We start from the raw sequence: 19,830 nt of genomic DNA on the forward strand, positions 1-19,830 counted from the left end.
AAGCACGACTCACGCCCGGTACTCACAGCTTTACTTCTGCCAGTACCTCGTCTCCTACCTTCCAAACTTTACAGAAGCTCTCCTGCGAACCTTGCAAAACTAGCACTCCTGAAAGAAAGGATATTGCGGAGACATGGCTTAGCCACAGCCTGGGGGATGTTTCCAGAATGAGATTTTCACTCTGCAGCGGAGTGTGCGCTGATATGAAACTTCCTGGCAGATTAAAACTGTGTGCCCGACCGAGACTCGAACTCGGGACCTTTGCCTTTCGCGGGGCAAGTGCTCTACCAACTGAGCTACCGAAGCACGACTCACGCCCGCTACTCACAGCTTTACTTCTGCCAGTACCTCGTCTCCTACCTTCCAAACTTTACAGAAGCTCTCCTGCGAACCTTGCAGAACTAGCACTCCTGAAAGAAAGGATATTGCGGAGACATGGCTTAGCCACAGCCTGGGGGATGTTTCCAGAATGAGATTTTCACTCTGCAGCGGAGTGTGCGCTGATATGAAACTTCCTGGCAGATTAAAACTGTGTGCCCGACCGAGACTCGAACTCGAGACCTTTGCCTTTCGCGGGCAAGTGCTCTACCAACTGAGCTACTGAAGCACGACTCACGCCCGGTACTCACAGCTTTACTTCTGCCAGTACCTCGTCTCCTACCTTCCAAACTTTACAGAAGCTCTCCTGCGAACCTTGCAGAACTAGCACTCCTGAAAGAAAGGATATGGCGGAGACATGGCTTAGCCACAGCCTGGGGGATGTTTCCAGAATGAGATTTTCACTCTGCAGCGGAGTGTGCGCTGATATGAAACTTCCTGGCAGATTAAAACTGTGTGCCCGACCGAGACTCGAACTCGGGACCTTTGCCTTTCGCGGGCAAGTGCTCTACCAACTGAGCTACCGAAGCACGACTCACGCCCGGTACTCACAGCTTTACTTCTGCCAGTACCTCGTCTCCTACCTTCCAAACTTTACAGAAGCTCTCCTGCGAACCTTGCAGAACTAGCACTCCTGAAAGAAAGGATATTGCGGAGACATGGCTTAGCCACAGCCTGGGGGATGTTTCCAGAATGAGATTTTCACTCTGCAGCGGAGTGTGCGCTGATATGAAACTTCCTGGCAGATTAAAACTGTGTGCCCGACCGAGACTCGAACTCGGGACCTTTGCCTTTCGCGGGCAAGTGCTCTACCAACTGAGCTACCGAAGCACGACTCACGCCCGGTACTCACAGCTTTACTTCTGCCAGTACCTCGTCTCCTACCTTCCAAACTTTACAGAAGCTCTCCTGCGAACCAGCACTCCTGAAAGAAAGGATATAGCGGAGACATGGCTTAGCCACAGCCTGGGGGATGTTTCCAGAATGAGATTTTCACTCTGCAGCGGAGTGTGCGCTGATATGAAACTTCCTGGCAGATTAAAACTGTGTGCCCGACCGAGACTCGAACTCCGGACCTTTGCCTTTCGCGGGCAAGTGCTCTACCAACTGAGCTACCGAAGCACGACTCACGGCCGGTACTCACAGCTTTACTTCTGCCAGTACCTCGTCTCCTACCTTCCAAACTTTACAGAAGCTCTCCTGCGAACCTTGCAGAACTAGCACTCCTGAAAGAAAGGATATTGCGGAGACATGGCTTAGCCACAGCCTGGGGGATGTTTCCAGAATGAGATTTTCACTCTGCAGCGGAGTGTGCGCTGATATGAAACTTCCTGGCAGATTAAGGTCCCGAGTTCGAGTCTCGGTCGGGCACACAGTTTTAATCTGCCAGGAAGTTTCATATCAGCGCACACTCCGCTGCAGAGTGAAAATCTCATTCTGGAAACATCCCCCAGGCTGTGGCTAAGCCATGTCTCCGCAATATCCTTTCTTTCAGGAGTGCTAGTTCTGCAAGGTTCGCAGGAGAACTTCTGTAAAGTTTGGAAGGTAGGAGACGAGTTACTGGCAGAAGTAAAGCTGTGAGTACCGGGCGTGAGTCGTGCTTCGGTAGCTCAGTTGGTAGAGCACTTGCCCGCGAAAGGCAAAGGTCCCGAGTTCGAGTCTCGGTCGGGCACACAGTTTTAATCTGCCAGGAGGTTTCATATCAGCGCACACTCCGCTGCAGAGTGAATATCTCATTCTGGAAACATCCCCCAGACTGTGGCTAAGCCATGTCTCCGCCATATCCTTTCTTTCAGGAGTGCTAGTTCTGCAAGGTTCGCAGGAGAGCTTCTGTAAAGTTTGGAAGGTAGGAGACGAGGTACTGGCAGAAGTAAAGCTGTGAGTACCGGGCGTGAGTCGTGCTTCGGTAGCTCAGTTGGTAGAGCACTTGCCCGCGAAAGGCAAAGGTCCCGAGTTCGAGTCTCGGTCGGGCACACAGTTTTAATCTGCCAGGAAGTTTCATATCAGCGCACACTCCGCTGCAGAGTGAAAATCTCATTCTGGAAACATCCCCCAGGCTGTGGCTAAGCCATGTCTCCGCTATATCCTTTCTTTCAGGAGTGCTAGTTCTGCAAGGTTCGCAGGAGAGCTTCTGTAAAGTTTGGAAGGTAGGAGACGAGGTACTGGCAGAAGTAAAGCTGTGAGTACCGGGCGTGAGTCGTGCTTCGGTAGCTCAGTTGGTAGAGCACTTGCCCGCGAAAGGCAAAGGTCCTGAGTTCGAGTCTCGGTCGGGCACACAGTTTTAATCTGCCAGGAAGTTTCATATCAGCGCACACTCCGCTGCAGAGTGAAAATCTCATTCTGGAAACATCCCCCAGGCTGTGGCTAAGCCATGTCTCCGCTATATCCTTTCTTTCAGGAGTGCTAGTTCTGCAAGGTTCGCAGGAGAGCTTCTGTAAAGTTTGGAAGGTAGGAGACGAGGTACTGGCAGAAGTAAAGCTGTGAGTACCGGGCGTGAGTCGTGCTTCGGTAGCTCAGTTGGTAGAGCACTTGCCCGCGAAAGGCAAAGGTCCCGAGTTCGAGTCTCGGTCGGGCACACAGTTTTAATCTGCCAGGAAGTTTCATATCAGCGCACACTCCGCTGCAGAGTGAAAATCTCATTCTGGAAACATCCCCCAGGCTGTGGCTAAGCCATGTCTCCGCAATATCCTTTCTTTCAGGAGTGCTAGTTCTGCAAGGTTCGCAGGAGAGCTTCTGTAAAGTTTGGAAGGTAGGAGACGAGGTACTGGCAGAAGTAAAGCTGTGAGTACCGGGCGTGAGTCGTGCTTCGGTAGCTCAGTTGGTAGAGCACTTGCCCGCGAAAGGCAAAGGTCCCGAGTTCGAGTCTCGGTCGGGCACACAGTTTTAATCTGCCAGGAAGTTTCATATCAGCGCACACTCCGCTGCAGAGTGAAAATCTCATTCTGGAAACATCCCCCAGGCTGTGGCTAAGCCATGTCTCCGCAATATCCTTTCTTTCAGGAGTGCTAGTTCTGCAAGTTTCGCAGGAGAGCTTCTGTAAAGTTTGGAAGGTAGGAGACGAGGTACTGGCAGAAGTAAAGCTGTGAGTACCGGGCGTGAGTCGTGCTTCGGTAGCTCAGTTGGTAGAGCACTTGCCCGCGAAAGGCAAAGGTCCCGAGTTCGAGTCTCGGTCGGGCACACAGTTTTAATCTGCCAGGAGGTTTCATATCAGCGCACACTCCGCTGCAGAGTGAAAATCTCATTCTGGAAACATCCCCCAGGCTGTGGCTAAGCCATGTCTCCGCCATATCCTTTCTTTCGGGAGTGCTAGTTCTGCAAGGTTCGCAGGAGAGCTTCTGTAAAGTTTGGAAGGTAGGAGACGAGGTACTGGCAGAAGTAAAGCTGTGAGTACCGGGCGTGAGTCGTGCTTCGGTAGCTCAGTTGGTAGAGCACTTGCCCGCGAAAGGCAAAGGTCCCGAGTTCGAGTCTCGGTCGGGTACACAGTTTTAATCTGCCAGGAAGTTTCATATCAGCGCACACTCCGCTGCAGAGTGAAAATCTCATTCTGGAAACATCCCCCAGGCTGTGGCTAAGCCATGTCTCCGCTATATCCTTTCTTTCAGGAGTGCTAATTCTGCAAGGTTCGCAGGAGAGCTTCTGTAAAGTTTGGAAGGTAGGAGACGAGGTACTGGCAGAAGTAAAGCTGTGAGTACCGGGCGTGAGTCGTGCTTCGGTAGCTCAGTTGGTAGAGCACTTGCCCGCGAAAGGCAAAGGTCCCGAGTTCGAGTCTCGGTCGGGCACACAGTTTTAATCTGCCAGGAAGTTTCATATCAGCGCACACTCCGCTGCAGAGTGAAAATCTCATTCTGGAAACATCCCCCAGGCTGTGGCTAAGCCATGTCTCCGCTATATCCTTTCTTTCAGGAGTGCTAGTTCTGCAAGGTTCGCAGGAGAGCTTCTGTAAAGTTTGGAAGGTAGGAGACGAGGTACTGGCAGAAGTAAAGCTGTGAGTACCGGGCGTGAGTCGTGCTTCGGTAGCTCAGTTGGTAGAGCACTTGCCCGCGAAAGGCAAAGGTCCCGAGTTCGAGTCTCGGTCGGGCACACAGTTTTAATCTGCCAGGAAGTTTCATATCAGCGCACACTCCGCTGCAGAGTGAAAATCTCATTCTGGAAACATCCCCCAGGCTGTGGCTAAGCCATGTCTCCGCTATATCCTTTCTTTCAGGAGTGCTAGTTCTGCAAGGTTCGCAGGAGAGCTTCTGTAAAGTTTGGAAGGTAGGAGACGATGTACTGGCAGAAGTAAAGCTGTGAGTACCGGGCGTGAGTCGTGCTTCGGTAGCTCAGTTGGTAGAGCACTTGCCCGCGAAAGGCAAAGGTCCCGAGTTCGAGTCTCGGTCGGGCACACAGTTTTAATCTGCCAGGAAGTTTCATATCAGCGCACAGTCCGCTGCAGAGTGAAAATCTCATTCTGGAAACATCCCCCAGGCTGTGGCTAAGCCATGTCTCCGCAATATCCTTTCTTTCAGGAGTGCTAGTTCTGCAAGGTTCGCAGGAGAGCTTCTGTAAAGTTTGGAAGGTAGGAGACGAGGTACTGGCAGAAGTAAAGCTGTGAGTACCGGGCGTGAGTCGTGCTTCGGTAGCTCAGTTGGTAGAGCACTTGCCCGCGAAAGGCAAAGGTCCCGAGTTCGAGTCTCGGTCGGGCACACAGTTTTAATCTGCCAGGAAGTTTCATATCAGCGCACACTCCGCTGCAGAGTGAAAATCTCATTCTGGAAACATCCCCCAGGCTGTGGCTAAGCCATGTCTCCGCAATATCCTTTCTTTCAGGAGTGCTAGTTCTGCAAGGTTCGCAGGAGAGCTTCTGTAAAGTTTGGAAGGTAGGAGACGAGGTACTGGCAGAAGTAAAGCTGTGAGTACCGGGCGTGAGTCGTGCTTCGGTAGCTCAGTTGGTAGAGCACTTGCCCGCGAAAGGCAAAGGTCCCGAGTTCGAGTCTCGGTCGGGCACATAGTTTTAATCTGCCAGGAGGTTTCATATCAGCGCACACTCCGCTGCAGAGTGAAAATCTCATTCTGGAAACATCCCCCAGGCTGTGGCTAAGCCATGTCTCCGCCATATCCTTTCTTTCAGGAGTGCTAGTTCTGCAAGGTTCGCAGGAGAGCTTCTGTAAAGTTTGGAAGGTAGGAGACGAGGTACTGGCAGAAGTAAAGCTGTGAGTACCGGGCGTGAGTCGTGCTTCGGTAGCTCAGTTGGTAGAGCACTTGCCCGCGAAAGGCAAAGGTCCCGAGTTCGAGTCTCGGTCGGGCACACAGTTTTAATCTGCCAGGAAGTTTCATATCAGCGCACACTCCGCTGCAGAGTGAAAATCTCATTCTGGAAACATCCCCCAGGCTGTGGCTAAGCCATGTCTCCGCAATATCCTTTCTTTCAGGAGTGCTAGTTCTGCAAGGTTCGCAGGAGAGCTTCTGTAAAGTTTGGAAGGTAGGAGACGAGGTACTGGCAGAAGTAAAGCTGTGAGTACCGGGCGTGAGTCGTGCTTCGGTAGCTCAGTTGGTAGAGCACTTGCCCGCGAAAGGCAAAGGTCCCGAGTTCGAGTCTCGGTCGGGCACACAGTTTTAATCTGCCAGGAAGTTTCATATCAGCGCACACTCCGCTGCAGAGTGAAAATCTCATTCTGGAAACATCCCCCAGGCTGTGGCTAAGCCATGTCTCCGCAATATCCTTTCTTTCAGGAGTGCTAGTTCTGCAAGGTTCGCAGGAGAGCTTCTGTAAAGTTTGGAAGGTAGGAGACGAGGTACTGGCAGAAGTAAAGCTGTGAGTACCGGGCGTGAGTCGTGCTTCGGTAGCTCAGTTGGTAGAGCACTTGCCCGCGAAAGGCAAAGGTCCCGAGTTCGAGTCTCGGTCGGGCACACAGTTTTAATCCGCCAGGAAGTTTCATATCAGCGCACACTCCGCTGCAGAGTGAAAATCTCATTCTGGAAACATCCCCCAGGCTGTGGCTAAGCCATGTCTCCGCAATATCCTTTCTTTCAGGAGTGCTAGTTCTGCAAGGTTCGCAGGAGAGCTTCTGTAAAGTTTGGAAGGTAGGAGACGAGGTACTGGCAGAAGTAAAGCTGTGAGTACCGGGCGTGAGTCGTGCTTCGGTAGCTCAGTTGGTAGAGCACTTGCCCGCGAAAGGCAAAGGTCCCGAGTTCGAGTCTCGGTCGGGCACACAGTTTTAATCTGCCAGGAAGTTTCATATCAGCGCACACTCCGCTGCAGAGTGAAAATCTCATTCTGGAAACATCCCCCAGGCTGTGGCTAAGCCATGTCTCCGCAATATCCTTTCTTTCAGGAGTGCTAGTTCTGCAAGGTTCGCAGGAGAGCTTCTGTAAAGTTTGGAAGGTAGGAGACGAGGTACTGGCAGAAGTAAAGCTGTGAGTACCGGGCGTGAGTCGTGCTTCGGTAGCTCAGTTGGTAGAGCACTTGCCCGCGAAAGGCAAAGGTCCCGAGTTCGAGTCTCGGTCGGGCACACAGTTTTAATCTGCCAGGAAGTTTCATATCAGCGCACACTCCGCTGCAGAGTGAAAATCTCATTCTGGAAACATCCCCCAGGCTGTGGCTAAGCCATGTCTCCGCAATATCCTTTCTTTCAGGAGTGCTAGTTCTGCAAGGTTCGCAGGAGAGCTTCTGTAAAGTTTGGAAGGTAGGAGACGAGGTACTGGCAGAAGTAAAGCTGTGAGTACCGGGCGTGAGTCGTGCTTCGGTAGCTCAGTTGGTAGAGCACTTGCCCGCGAAAGGCAAAGGTCCCGAGTTCGAGTCTCGGTCGGGCACACAGTTTTAATCTGCCAGGAAGTTTCATATCAGCGCACACTCCGCTGCAGAGTGAAAATCTCATTCTGGAAACATCCCCCAGGCTGTGGCTAAGCCATGTCTCCGCAATATCCTTTCTTTCAGGAGTGCTAGTTCTGCAAGGTTCGCAGGAGAGCTTCTGTAAAGTTTGGAAGGTAGGAGACGAGGTACTGGCAGAAGTAAAGCTGTGAGTACCGGGCGTGAGTCGTGTTTCGGTAGCTCAGTTGGTAGAGCACTTGCCCGCGAAAGGCAAAGGTCCCGAGTTCGAGTCTCGGTCGGGCACACAGTTTTAATCTGCCAGGAAGTTTCATATCAGCGCACACTCCGCTGCAGAGTGAAAATCTCATTCTGGAAACATCCCCCAGGCTGTGGCTAAGCCATGTCTCCGCTATATCCTTTCTTTCAGGAGTGCTAGTTCTGCAAGGTTCGCAGGAGAGCTTCTGTAAAGTTTGGAAGGTAGGAGACGAGGTACTGGCAGAAGTAAAGCTGTGAGTACCGGGCGTGAGTCGTGCTTCGGTAGCTCAGTTGGTAGAGCACTTGCCCGCGAAAGGCAAAGGTCCCGAGTTCGAGTCTCGGTCGGGTACACAGTTTTAATCTGCCAGGAAGTTTCATATCAGCGCACACTCCGCTGCAGAGTGAAAATCTCATTCTGGAAACATCCCCCAGGCTGTGGCTAAGCCATGTCTCCGCTATATCCTTTCTTTCAGGAGTGCTAGTTCTGCAAGGTTCGCAGGAGAGCTTCTGTAAAGTTTGGAAGGTAGGAGACGATGTACTGGCAGAAGTAAAGCTGTGAGTACCGGGCGTGAGTCGTGCTTCGGTAGCTCAGTTGGTAGAGCACTTGCCCGCGAAAGGCAAAGGTCCCGAGTTCGAGTCTCGGTCGGGCACACAGTTTTAATCTGCCAGGAAGTTTCATATCAGCGCACACTCCGCTGCAGAGTGAAAATCTCATTCTGGAAACATCCCCCAGGCTGTGGCTAAGCCATGTCTCCGCAATATCCTTTCTTTCAGGAGTGCTAGTTCTGCAAGGTTCGCAGGAGAGCTTCTGTAAAGTTTGGAAGGTAGGAGACGAGGTACTGGCAGAAGTAAAGCTGTGAGTACCGGGCGTGAGTCGTGCTTCGGTAGCTCAGTTGGTAGAGCACTTGCCCGCGAAAGGCAAAGGTCCCGAGTTCGAGTCTCGGTCGGGCACACAGTTTTAATCTGCCAGGAAGTTTCATATCAGCGCACACTCCGCTGCAGAGTGAAAATCTCATTCTGGAAACATCCCCCAGGCTGTGGCTAAGCCATGTCTCCGCAATATCCTTTCTTTCAGGAGTGCTAGTTCTGCAAGGTTCGCAGGAGAGCTTCTGTAAAGTTTGGAAGGTAGGAGACGAGGTACTGGCAGAAGTAAAGCTGTGAGTACCGGGCGTGAGTCGTGCTTCGGTAGCTCAGTTGGTAGAGCACTTGCCCGCGAAAGGCAAAGGTCCCGAGTTCGAGTCTCGGTCGGGCACATAGTTTTAATCTGCCAGGAGGTTTCATATCAGCGCACACTCCGCTGCAGAGTGAAAATCTCATTCTGGAAACATCCCCCAGGCTGTGGCTAAGCCATGTCTCCGCCATATCCTTTCTTTCAGGAGTGCTAGTTCTGCAAGGTTCGCAGGAGAGCTTCTGTAAAGTTTGGAAGGTAGGAGACGAGGTACTGGCAGAAGTAAAGCTGTGAGTACCGGGCGTGAGTCGTGCTTCGGTAGCTCAGTTGGTAGAGCACTTGCCCGCGAAAGGCAAAGGTCCCGAGTTCGAGTCTCGGTCGGGCACACAGTTTTAATCTGCCAGGAAGTTTCATATCAGCGCACACTCCGCTGCAGAGTGAAAATCTCATTCTGGAAACATCCCCCAGGCTGTGGCTAAGCCATGTCTCCGCAATATCCTTTCTTTCAGGAGTGCTAGTTCTGCAAGGTTCGCAGGAGAGCTTCTGTAAAGTTTGGAAGGTAGGAGACGAGGTACTGGCAGAAGTAAAGCTGTGAGTACCGGGCGTGAGTCGTGCTTCGGTAGCTCAGTTGGTAGAGCACTTGCCCGCGAAAGGCAAAGGTCCCGAGTTCGAGTCTCGATCGGGCACACATTTTTAATCTGCCAGGAAGTTTCATATCAGCGCACACTCCGCTGCAGAGTGAAAATCTCATTCTGGAAACATCCCCCAGGCTGTGGCTAAGCCATGTCTCCGCAATATCCTTTCTTTCAGGAGTGCTAGTTCTGCAAGGTTCGCAGGAGAGCTTCTGTAAAGTTTGGAAGGTAGGAGACGAGGTACTGGCAGAAGTAAAGCTGTGAGTACCGGGCGTGAGTCGTGCTTCGGTAGCTCAGCTGGTAGAGCACTTGCCCGCGAAAGGCAAAGGTCCCGAGTTCGAGTCTCGGTCGGGCACACAGTTTTAATCTGCCAGGAAGTTTCATATCAGCGCACACTCCGCTGCAGAGTGAAAATCTCATTCTGGAAACATCCCCCAGGCTGTGGCTAAGCCATGTCTCCGCAATATCCTTTCTTTCAGGAGTGCTAGTTCTGCAAGGTTCGCAGGAGAGCTTCTGTAAAGTTTGGAAGGTAGGAGACGAGGTACTGGCAGAAGTAAAGCTGTGAGTACCGGCCGTGAGTCGTGCTTCGGTAGCTCAGTTGGTAGAGCACTTGCCCGCGAAAGGCAAAGGTCCCGAGTTCGAGTCTCGGTCGGGCACACAGTTTTAATCTGCCAGGAGGTTTCATATCAGCGCACACTCCGCTGCAGAGTGAAAATCTCATTCTGGAAACATCCCCCAGACTGTGGCTAAGCCATGTCTCCGCCATATACTTTCTTTCAGGAGTGCTAGTTCTGCAAGGTTCGCAGGAGAGCTTCTGTAAAGTTTGGAAGGTAGGAGACGAGGTACTGGCAGAAGTAAAGCTGTGAGTACCGGCCGTGAGTCGTGCTTCGGTAGCTCAGTTGGTAGAGCACTTGCCCGCGAAAGGCAAAGGTCCCGAGTTCGAGTCTCGGTCGGGCACACAGTTTTAATCTGCCAGGAGGTTTCATATCAGCGCACACTCCGCTGCAGAGTGAAAATCTCATTCTGGAAACATCCCCCAGACTGTGGCTAAGCCATGTCTCCGCCATATACTTTCTTTCAGGAGTGCTAGTTCTGCAAGGTTCGCAGGAGAGCTTCTGTAAAGTTTGGAAGGTAGGAGACGAGGTACTGGCAGAAGTAAAGCTGTGAGTACCGGGCGTGAGTCGTGCTTCGGTAGCTCAGTTGGTAGAGCACTTGCCCGCGAAAGGCAAAGGTCCCGAGTTCGAGTCTCGGTCGGGCACACAGTTTTAATCTGCCAGGAAGTTTCATATCAGCGCACACTCCGCTGCAGAGTGAAAATCTCATTCTGGAAACATCCTCCAGGCTGTGGCTAAGCCATGTCTCCGCAATATCCTTTCTTTCAGGAGTGCTAGTTCTGCAAGGTTCGCAGGAGAGCTTCTGTAAAGTTTGGAAGGTAGGAGACGAGGTACTGGCAGAAGTAAAGCTGTGAGTACCGGGCGTGAGTCGTGCTTCGGTAGCTCAGTTGGTAGAGCACTTGCCCGCGAAAGGCAAAGGTCCCGAGTTCGAGTCTCGGTCGGGCACACAGTTTTAATCTGCCAGGAAGTTTCATATCAGCGCACACTCCGCTGCAGAGTGAAAATCTCATTCTGGAAACATCCCCCAGACTGTGGCTAAGCCATGTCTCCGCCATATACTTTCTTTCAGGAGTGCTAGTTCTGCAAGGTTCGCAGGAGAGCTTCTGTAAAGTTTGGAAGGTAGGAGACGAGGTACTGGCAGAAGTAAAGCTGTGAGTACCGGCCGTGAGTCGTGCTTCGGTAGCTCAGTTGGTAGAGCACTTGCCCGCGAAAGGCAAAGGTCCCGAGTTCGAGTCTCGGTCGGGCACACAGTTTTAATCTGCCAGGAGGTTTCATATCAGCGCACACTCCGCTGCAGAGTGAAAATCTCATTCTGGAAACATCCCCCAGACTGTGGCTAAGCCATGTCTCCGCCATATACTTTCTTTCAGGAGTGCTAGTTCTGCAAGGTTCGCAGGAGAGCTTCTGTAAAGTTTGGAAGGTAGGAGACGAGGTACTGGCAGAAGTAAAGCTGTGAGTACCGGGCGTGAGTCGTGCTTCGGTAGCTCAGTTGGTAGAGCACTTGCCCGCGAAAGGCAAAGGTCCCGAGTTCGAGTCTCGGTCGGGCACACAGTTTTAATCTGCCAGGAAGTTTCATATCAGCGCACACTCCGCTGCAGAGTGAAAATCTCATTCTGGAAACATCCCCCAGGCTGTGGCTAAGCCATGTCTCCGCAATATCCTTTCTTTCAGGAGTGCTAGTTCTGCAAGGTTCGCAGGAGAGCTTCTGTAAAGTTTGGAAGGTAGGAGACGAGGTACTGGCAGAAGTAAAGCTGTGAGTACCGGGCGTGAGTCGTGCTTCGGTAGCTCAGTTGGTAGAGCACTTGCCCGCGAAAGGCAAAGGTCCCGAGTTCGAGTCTCGGTCGGGCACACAGTTTTAATCTGCCAGGAAGTTTCATATCAGCGCACACTCCGCTGCAGAGTGAAAATCTCATTCTGGAAACATCCCCCAGGCTGTGGCTAAGCCATGTCTCCGCTATATCCTTTCTTTCAGGAGTGCTAGTTCTGCAAGGTTCGCAGGAGAGCTTCTGTAAAGTTTGGAAGGTAGGAGACGAGGTACTGGCAGAAGTAAAGCTGTGAGTACCGGGCGTGAGTCGTGCTTCGGTAGCTCAGTTGGTAGAGCACTTGCCCGCGAAAGGCAAAGGTCCCGAGTTCGAGTCTCGGTCGGGCACACAGTTTTAATCTGCCAGGAAGTTTCATATCAGCGCACACTCCGCTGCAGAGTGAAAATCTCATTCTGGAAACATCCCCCAGGCTGTGGCTAAGCCATGTCTCCGCAATATCCTTTCTTTCAGGAGTGCTAGTTCTGCAAGGTTCGCAGGAGAGCTTCTGTAAAGTTTGGAAGGTAGGAGACGAGGTACTGGCAGAAGTAAAGCTGTGAGTACCGGGCGTGAGTCGTGCTTCGGTAGCTCAGTTGGTAGAGCACTTGCCCGCGAAAGGCAAAGGTCCCGAGTTCGAGTCTCGGTCGGGCACACAGTTTTAATCTGCCAGGAGGTTTCATATCAGCGCACACTCCGCTGCAGAGTGAAAATCTCATTCTGGAAACATCCCCCAGGCTGTGGCTAAGCCATGTCTCCGCTATATCCTTTCTTTCAGGAGTGCTAGTTCTGCAAGGTTCGCAGGAGAGCTTCTGTAAAGTTTGGAAGGTAGGAGACGAGGTACTGGCAGAAGTAAAGCTGTGAGTACCGGGCGTGAGTCGTGCTTCGGTAGCTCAGTTGGTAGAGCACTTGCCCGCGAAAGGCAAAGGTCCCGAGTTCGAGTCTCGGTCGGGCACACAGTTTTAATCTGCCAGGAAGTTTCATATCAGCGCACACTCCGCTGCAGAGTGAAAATCTCATTCTGGAAACATCCCCCAGGCTGTGGCTAAGCCATGTCTCCGCTATATCCTTTCTTTCAGGAGTGCTAGTTCTGCAAGGTTCGCAGGAGAGCTTCTGTAAAGTTTGGAAGGTAGGAGACGAGGTACTGGCAGAAGTAAAGCTGTGAGTACCGGGCGTGAGTCGTGCTTCGGTAGCTCAGTTGGTAGAGCACTTGCCCGCGAAAGGCAAAGGTCCCGAGTTCGAGTCTCGGTCGGGCACACAGTTTTAATCTGCCAGGAAGTTTCATATCAGCGCACACTCCGCTGCAGAGTGAAAATCTCATTCTGGAAACATCCCCCAGGCTGTGGCTAAGCCATGTCTCCGCTATATCCTTTCTTTCAGGAGTGCTAGTTCTGCAAGGTTCGCAGGAGAGCTTCTGTAAAGTTTGGAAGGTAGGAGACGAGGTACTGGCAGAAGTAAAGCTGTGAGTACCGGGCGTGAGTCGTGCTTCGGTAGCTCAGTTGGTAGAGCACTTGCCCGCGAAAGGCAAAGGTCCCGAGTTCGAGTCTCGGTCGGGCACACAGTTTTAATCTGCCAGGAAGTTTCATATCAGCGCACACTCCGCTGCAGAGTGAAAATCTCATTCTGGAAACATCCCCCAGGCTGTGGCTAAGCCATCTCTCCGCCATATCCTTTCTTTCAGGAGTGCTAGTTCTGCAAGGTTCGCAGGAGAGCTTCTGTAAAGTTTGGAAGGTAGGAGACGAGGTACTGGCAGAAGTAAAGCTGTGAGTACCGGGCGTGAGTCGTGCTTCGGTAGCTCAGTTGGTAGAGCACTTGCCCGCGAAAGGCAAAGGTCCCGAGTTCGAGTCTCGGTCGGGCACACAGTTTTAATCTGCCAGGAAGTTTCATATCAGCGCACACTCCGCTGCAGAGTGAAAATCTCATTCTGGAAACATCCCCCAGGCTGTGGCTAAGCCATGTCTCCGCAATATCCTTTCTTTCAGGAGTGCTAGTTCTGCAAGGTTCGCAGGAGAGCTTCTGTAAAGTTTGGAAGGTAGGAGACGAGGTACTGGCAGAAGTAAAGCTGTGAGTACCGGGCGTGAGTCGTGCTTCGGTAGCTCAGTTGGTAGAGCACTTGCCCGCGAAAGGCAAAGGTCCCGAGTTCGAGTCTCGGTCGGGCACATAGTTTTAATCTGCCAGGAGGTTTCATATCAGCGCACACTCCGCTGCAGAGTGAAAATCTCATTCTGGAAACATCCCCCAGGCTGTGGCTAAGCCATGTCTCCGCCATATCCTTTCTTTCAGGAGTGCTAGTTCTGCAAGGTTCGCAGGAGAGCTTCTGTAAAGTTTGGAAGGTAGGAGACGAGGTACTGGCAGAAGTAAAGCTGTGAGTACCGGGCGTGAGTCGTGCTTCGGTAGCTCAGTTGGTAGAGCACTTGCCCGCGAAAGGCAAAGGTCCCGAGTTCGAGTCTCGGTCGGGCACACAGTTTTAATCTGCCAGGAAGTTTCATATCAGCGCACACTCCGCTGCAGAGTGAAAATCTCATTCTGGAAACATCCCCCAGGCTGTGGCTAAGCCATGTCTCCGCTATATCCTTTCTTTCAGGAGTGCTAGTTCTGCAAGGTTCGCAGGAGAGCTTCTGTAAAGTTTGGAAGGTAGGAGACGAGGTACTGGCAGAAGTAAAGCTGTGAGTACCGGGCGTGAGTCGTTCTTCGGTAGCTCAGTTGGTAGAGCACTTGCCCGCGAAAGGCAAAGGTCCCGAGTTCGAGTCTCGGTCGGGCACACAGTTTTAATCTGCCAGGAAGTTTCATATCAGCGCACACTCCGCTGCAGAGTGAAAATCTCATTCTGGAAACATCCCCCAGGCTGTGGCTAAGCCATGTCTCCGCTATATCCTTTCTTTCAGGAGTGCTAGTTCTGCAAGGTTCGCAGGAGAGCTTCTGTAAAGTTTGGAAGGTAGGAGACGAGGTACTGGCAGAAGTAAAGCTGTGAGTACCGGGCGTGAGTCGTGCTTCGGTAGCTCAGTTGGTAGAGCACTTGCCCGCGAAAGGCAAAGGTCCCGAGTTCGAGTCTCGGTCGGGCACACAGTTTTAATCTGCCAGGAAGTTTCATATCAGCGCACACTCCGCTGCAGAGTGAAAATCTCATTCTGGAAACATCCCCCAGGCTGTGGCTAAGCCATGTCTCCGCAATATCCTTTCTTTCAGGAGTGCTAGTTCTGCAAGGTTCGCAGGAGAGCTTCTGTAAAGTTTGGAAGGTAGGAGACGAGGTACTGGCAGAAGTAAAGCTGTGAGTACCGGGCGTGAGTCGTGCTTCGGTAGCTCAGTTGGTAGAGCACTTGCCCGCGAAAGGCAAAGGTCCCGAGTTCGAGTCTCGGTCGGGCACACAGTTTTAATCTGCCAGGAAGTTTCATATCAGCGCACACTCCGCTGCAGAGTGAAAATCTCATTCAGCTATGTGATGTGTTACATATCTGGAATTTGTGAATGAGCGGTGGGATACAAAGACTTTTTGTATGCAAACATTTTTGTGGGGTAATGGAGATGGTAAAAAGAATGAAGGAAACAATTTCCATCCACGATTTTAGACTGCACTGGAGAGGAGGAATGGTGAGGCTGAAAGTCCAACCTGCCTCAAGCAATGCAGTCACTACAAATACATCCTGTGCTTCATACTGGACACCAATATTGACAGATAAACTTCCTTTTCTGAGATGGAATCATGGTTAACATTCACAATGGAGCAAAAATTGCTACATCACTCATTCTGTGTAGCCTGAGTGAAAAATAGTGAGACGAAGCGTTTGATAATGACAGCTACAGTCAAACTCTGCTCTTTACTGATTAACTGCCAAGATTCACAGTGTGCAAACACAAAACAATACTAGCTCATTGGTTTTTGTGCTCTACAACTTCCGATCTAGGAAGCTGAGTGCTCAAGATAAGGTTCAATGGCTGTAAAACAGTTGCTTTTAAAGATTCCATTCTGACACACAAGGATGTTATTTATAGCCTGTTATTGACAGACGTATGCCATCAGCTAATCTGAAGATTTGTTGTTACTGATAAGATGTAGCCAACAAGTACTGTACATGCAGTCATCACTGTGAGACATAGAAATTACAAAAGAAGAGGTGTGATGATAGCTCTAACGAACTGCCATCAGTTTTGAATTGCAAGCCACACAAAATAATGAATCATTACAGAAGAGCTTAGTGATGAATTAACTGTACACTTGATAACAGAACACTCTCTAACACAAATGGAGAAATACTGTAATACATTTATAGATTTAATTTTAACCATAACGTTGCACATCAAATGTTCTTCCATCCATATGTGCAGTTGCTCCATTGATACACAACAAAATTAAGCCTTTCAAGTAAGTGACCAAGAAATAAGTCTCTATATTTTTTATTGAAATATGTTTATTGAAGGAGAACCAGTATGAACATTTTCAAATTTTTAATTTATAATATCAGGAAAATTTACAGAACATATATAATCCTATGCACTAAGGTATATAATATGTAGGAATAACAATCTCTTTAAAAAGAAAATTCTATCACTGTTTGTCATAAAATTCACTGAGACAATTTCTATTTGAAGTGAACCACAGATGAACCATGCATTCTTCATCAATATTTTTAGCATTATTTTTAATGTTTCTGGAAGTTCAATTAGTACACTTTCTACTCACATCTGCTTTGCTCATATGATGATGTGGGCATCTACGATGACAGATGTTTTCAATTTTTTTCTTGGGTTTCATGACTGTTCTTAGATTCTTTTGTCAGCTTGGATGACCCCCCAATTAACTTCGAGCAACACATTATCTTTAGGCAGAAATTCTAATGAATTTATAGTCTTTCCTGTGTTCACATCATCATTAGACAGCAATTTTTGATAGATGTCGTATGAATTGCACACGTTATTAATAACACCAAACAAGAGCCCCAAATACATTGAAGCACCAGAGAAACTGGTATAGGCATGGGTATTCAAATACAGAGAGATGTTAACAGGCAAATATGGTGCTTCGGTCAGCAACGCCCATACAAGACAAGTGTCTGGCGCAGTTGTTAGATTGTTTAACGCTGCTACAATGGCAGGTTATCAAGATTTAAGTGAGTTTGAACATGGTGTTATAGTTGACACCCAAGGGATGGGACACAGCATCTCCAAGGTAGCAATGAAGTGAGGATTTTCCCTACGACCATTTCATTTCATGAGTGTACCGTGAATATCAGGAATCTAACCTCCAACATTGCCACAGTCACAGAAAGATCCTGTAAGAATGGGGCCAATGGCAGAAGTGTTGCAGATTTCAACACTGGCCCATGAACAAGTGTCAGCATGCGAACCACGCAACGAAATATCATTGATATGGGCTTTTGGAGCTGAAAGCCCACTTGTGTACCCTTGATGCCTGCACGACACGAAGCTTTACGCCTCATCTGGGCCTGCAACACAGACACTGGACTATTAATGACTGCAAACATATTGTCTGGTCGGACGTGTCTGTTTCAAATTGTATCAGGTGGATGGACATGTACAGGTATGGAGACAACCTCATGAATTCATGGACCCTACATGTCAGCAGGGAACTGTCCAGGCTGGTAGAGCCACTGTAATGGTGTGGGGCGTGTGCAGTTGGAGTGGCACGGGACCACTGATATGTTTAGATATGACTCTGACAGGTGACACATACGTAAACTTCCTGTCTGATCATCTGCATCCATTCACGTCCACTGCGCATTCCAATGGACTTTGGCAATTCCAGCAGGACAATGCGACACCCCACATGTCCAGAATTGCTACAGAGTGGCTCCAGGAACACTCTTTTGAGTTTAAACATTTCCACTACCACCAAACTCCCCAGACATGAAAATTACTAAGCATATTTGCGATGCCTTGCAATGTGCTGGTCAGAAGAGATCTCCACCCCCTCGTACTCTTACGGATTTATGGACAGCTCTGCATAATTCATGGTGTCAGTTCCCTCCAGCACTACTTCAGACATAAGTCAAGTCAATGTTACGTCATGTTGCAGCACTTCTGCGTGCTCACAGTGGCCCTACACAATATTAGGCAGTCATTCCAGTTCCTTTGACTCTTCAGTGTAGTATTTTACTTTTGCGTCCCTATCAATCTTGTATGTTTGTTTTTTTTTTTTCTGTTCCATGAGGTTAACACGTCTCATGTACTGGACAGGAAGTACTAATTAAAAAAAGAACCCAACAGGCATCTTTTCACTAGTACTGTTGGGATAGGTGACATAAATTTACTCTGAAGAAAGACAGATTTATTGTACATTAACTTCAAGGCTGTGAAATTATTGCTACTGAAGCTATATATGTCTTCACTGTGACAAAATGATGTTGGAATATATTGTTGCATATTGTTCCACACTTATTGTTCTGCTCAGCCAAATAAAATTGCAGGACTAGAGAGTTGAAAAATTATGTAAATATATCTGACTCACAAGTCCTTATAAGGTTTTAGTTAGGGTGAAGTGGGGTAAGTGTAACCATGGGGTTAGTGTAACCACGGCTTATGGTGCCTTAAAGAAGCTGTATTTTTACCTTTGACCTATCACACATATTAATTTACTCCTTTCTTTGTTATATTTAACCATAAGTTGCCAAATCTGACATAAATTGGTAATTAATTTTTGGACTTGAATTGACGTCTACATTTTCACTTTGCGAGTGAGTGACACGCTCAGAATTTGGTAGTCTGTCATTCTTGCAGTTTTAAAGATAACTGCACAATTTTTTGGTTACAAACTAACTTTTGCATGACAATTTCAAATATGAGATTCATTTTACTCTACTTATAAAGCTCTTGATATGCCAGACATGGTTACACTTACCCCAACTTTTTCCTATGTGGGGCAAGTGTAACCAACAGGCTGGGGCAAGTGTAACCAGGGGGGGGGGGGGGGGGGTTACACTTGCCCCAAACAAACTTACCGGAACAGATTTATTTATTTAAGCCGTAACCTTGTTTTTGCTATCACACTAGATCAACTAAACTGGCCTTCCTGTACATATTGAGTTTGTGTGAGATATATTTTATTTTTTATTTAAGTCTACTATATTTTTAAACCACGTTTCCTTTTATAAAATATGACACAGTCCGATAGTGTAGTCCCACTGGTAAAACAAAGAAGGAAAGAATTGCACCAGGAGCTGAAGTTATCACTTTTCAAGATGCCATCTATAAAGAAAAAGATTTCAAAGGAAATAAGAATAAAAAGGAGAAAGCAAAACGAAAGAGCATTATCGACATAAAAAAGGGCTTGGTAATGAAAGATAAATCTTCCAAACACAGTGCTGTTACTTTATCCGAAATGGCATTTGGGAATGTTGTGGAAAAAAATCCCTGATTGCTCATGTGGGTAACAAGAAAAAAAAGACTGGAAGTTGAATCAAGTGAAGAAAGTGAAACTGAAGGAGGCCTATCTTTAATAAGTGGTGATGAAGAAAATGGGACCATAATAACACTGGACGATCTCAGGAAAGAAATGGTAAACTGTGAAGAAGAAAAAGAGGCAAACTTTTTTGAAGCCAAAGATAAAATTACAGTTGGAAACTGTGTTCTGGTAGCTTTTGCAACAAAATGTAAGAAGGTTCATTTTATTGGCCATGTTACCAAAATTAGTGATTTAGGAGATCCAGAAGTGATTTTCCTCAGATGCAAAAATAAGACAAAGCATGGCAACACATTCTACTGGCCTGATAGAAGAGATGAGACGGATATTCCATCCTCTGACGTCATTCCAGTGCTACCTGAGCCTACTTTGAGTCGCAGGGGAGACCTGACATTTGGTGTTACATTTTATTCATACAAGATTCAGTGACTAAATAACAGTTAGGGCCTAAGTGTGAATATAATAAGTTGAATTAGGGCAGTTTAGCGTTAAACACAAATTGCCAACAACTTGAGTTCAATTACCATGAAAAATAATAGAAAGTGAACTTATAAAGTGAATTTTTCTTTTCTCTTGATACTAGATATTTTATTATTTTTGTTAAATTGCCTACTAAAGAAAAAATATTACTTTTGTAGAATTTAAACTAATAAATTACTGGCCTAAAACAAAAATAAATCATCTATGAAGCATTCTGTTTCAGTGTTTTATGGTTTAGGCTAACACTTATTTTTTAGTTTAGCTAACATTTTCTGTGTATTTCATAATATACAAAGAGGCGTGTGC

Source organism: Schistocerca piceifrons, chromosome 8 (assembly GCF_021461385.2).
Source record: "Schistocerca piceifrons isolate TAMUIC-IGC-003096 chromosome 8, iqSchPice1.1, whole genome shotgun sequence".
NCBI lineage: Eukaryota > Metazoa > Arthropoda > Insecta > Orthoptera > Acrididae > Schistocerca > Schistocerca piceifrons.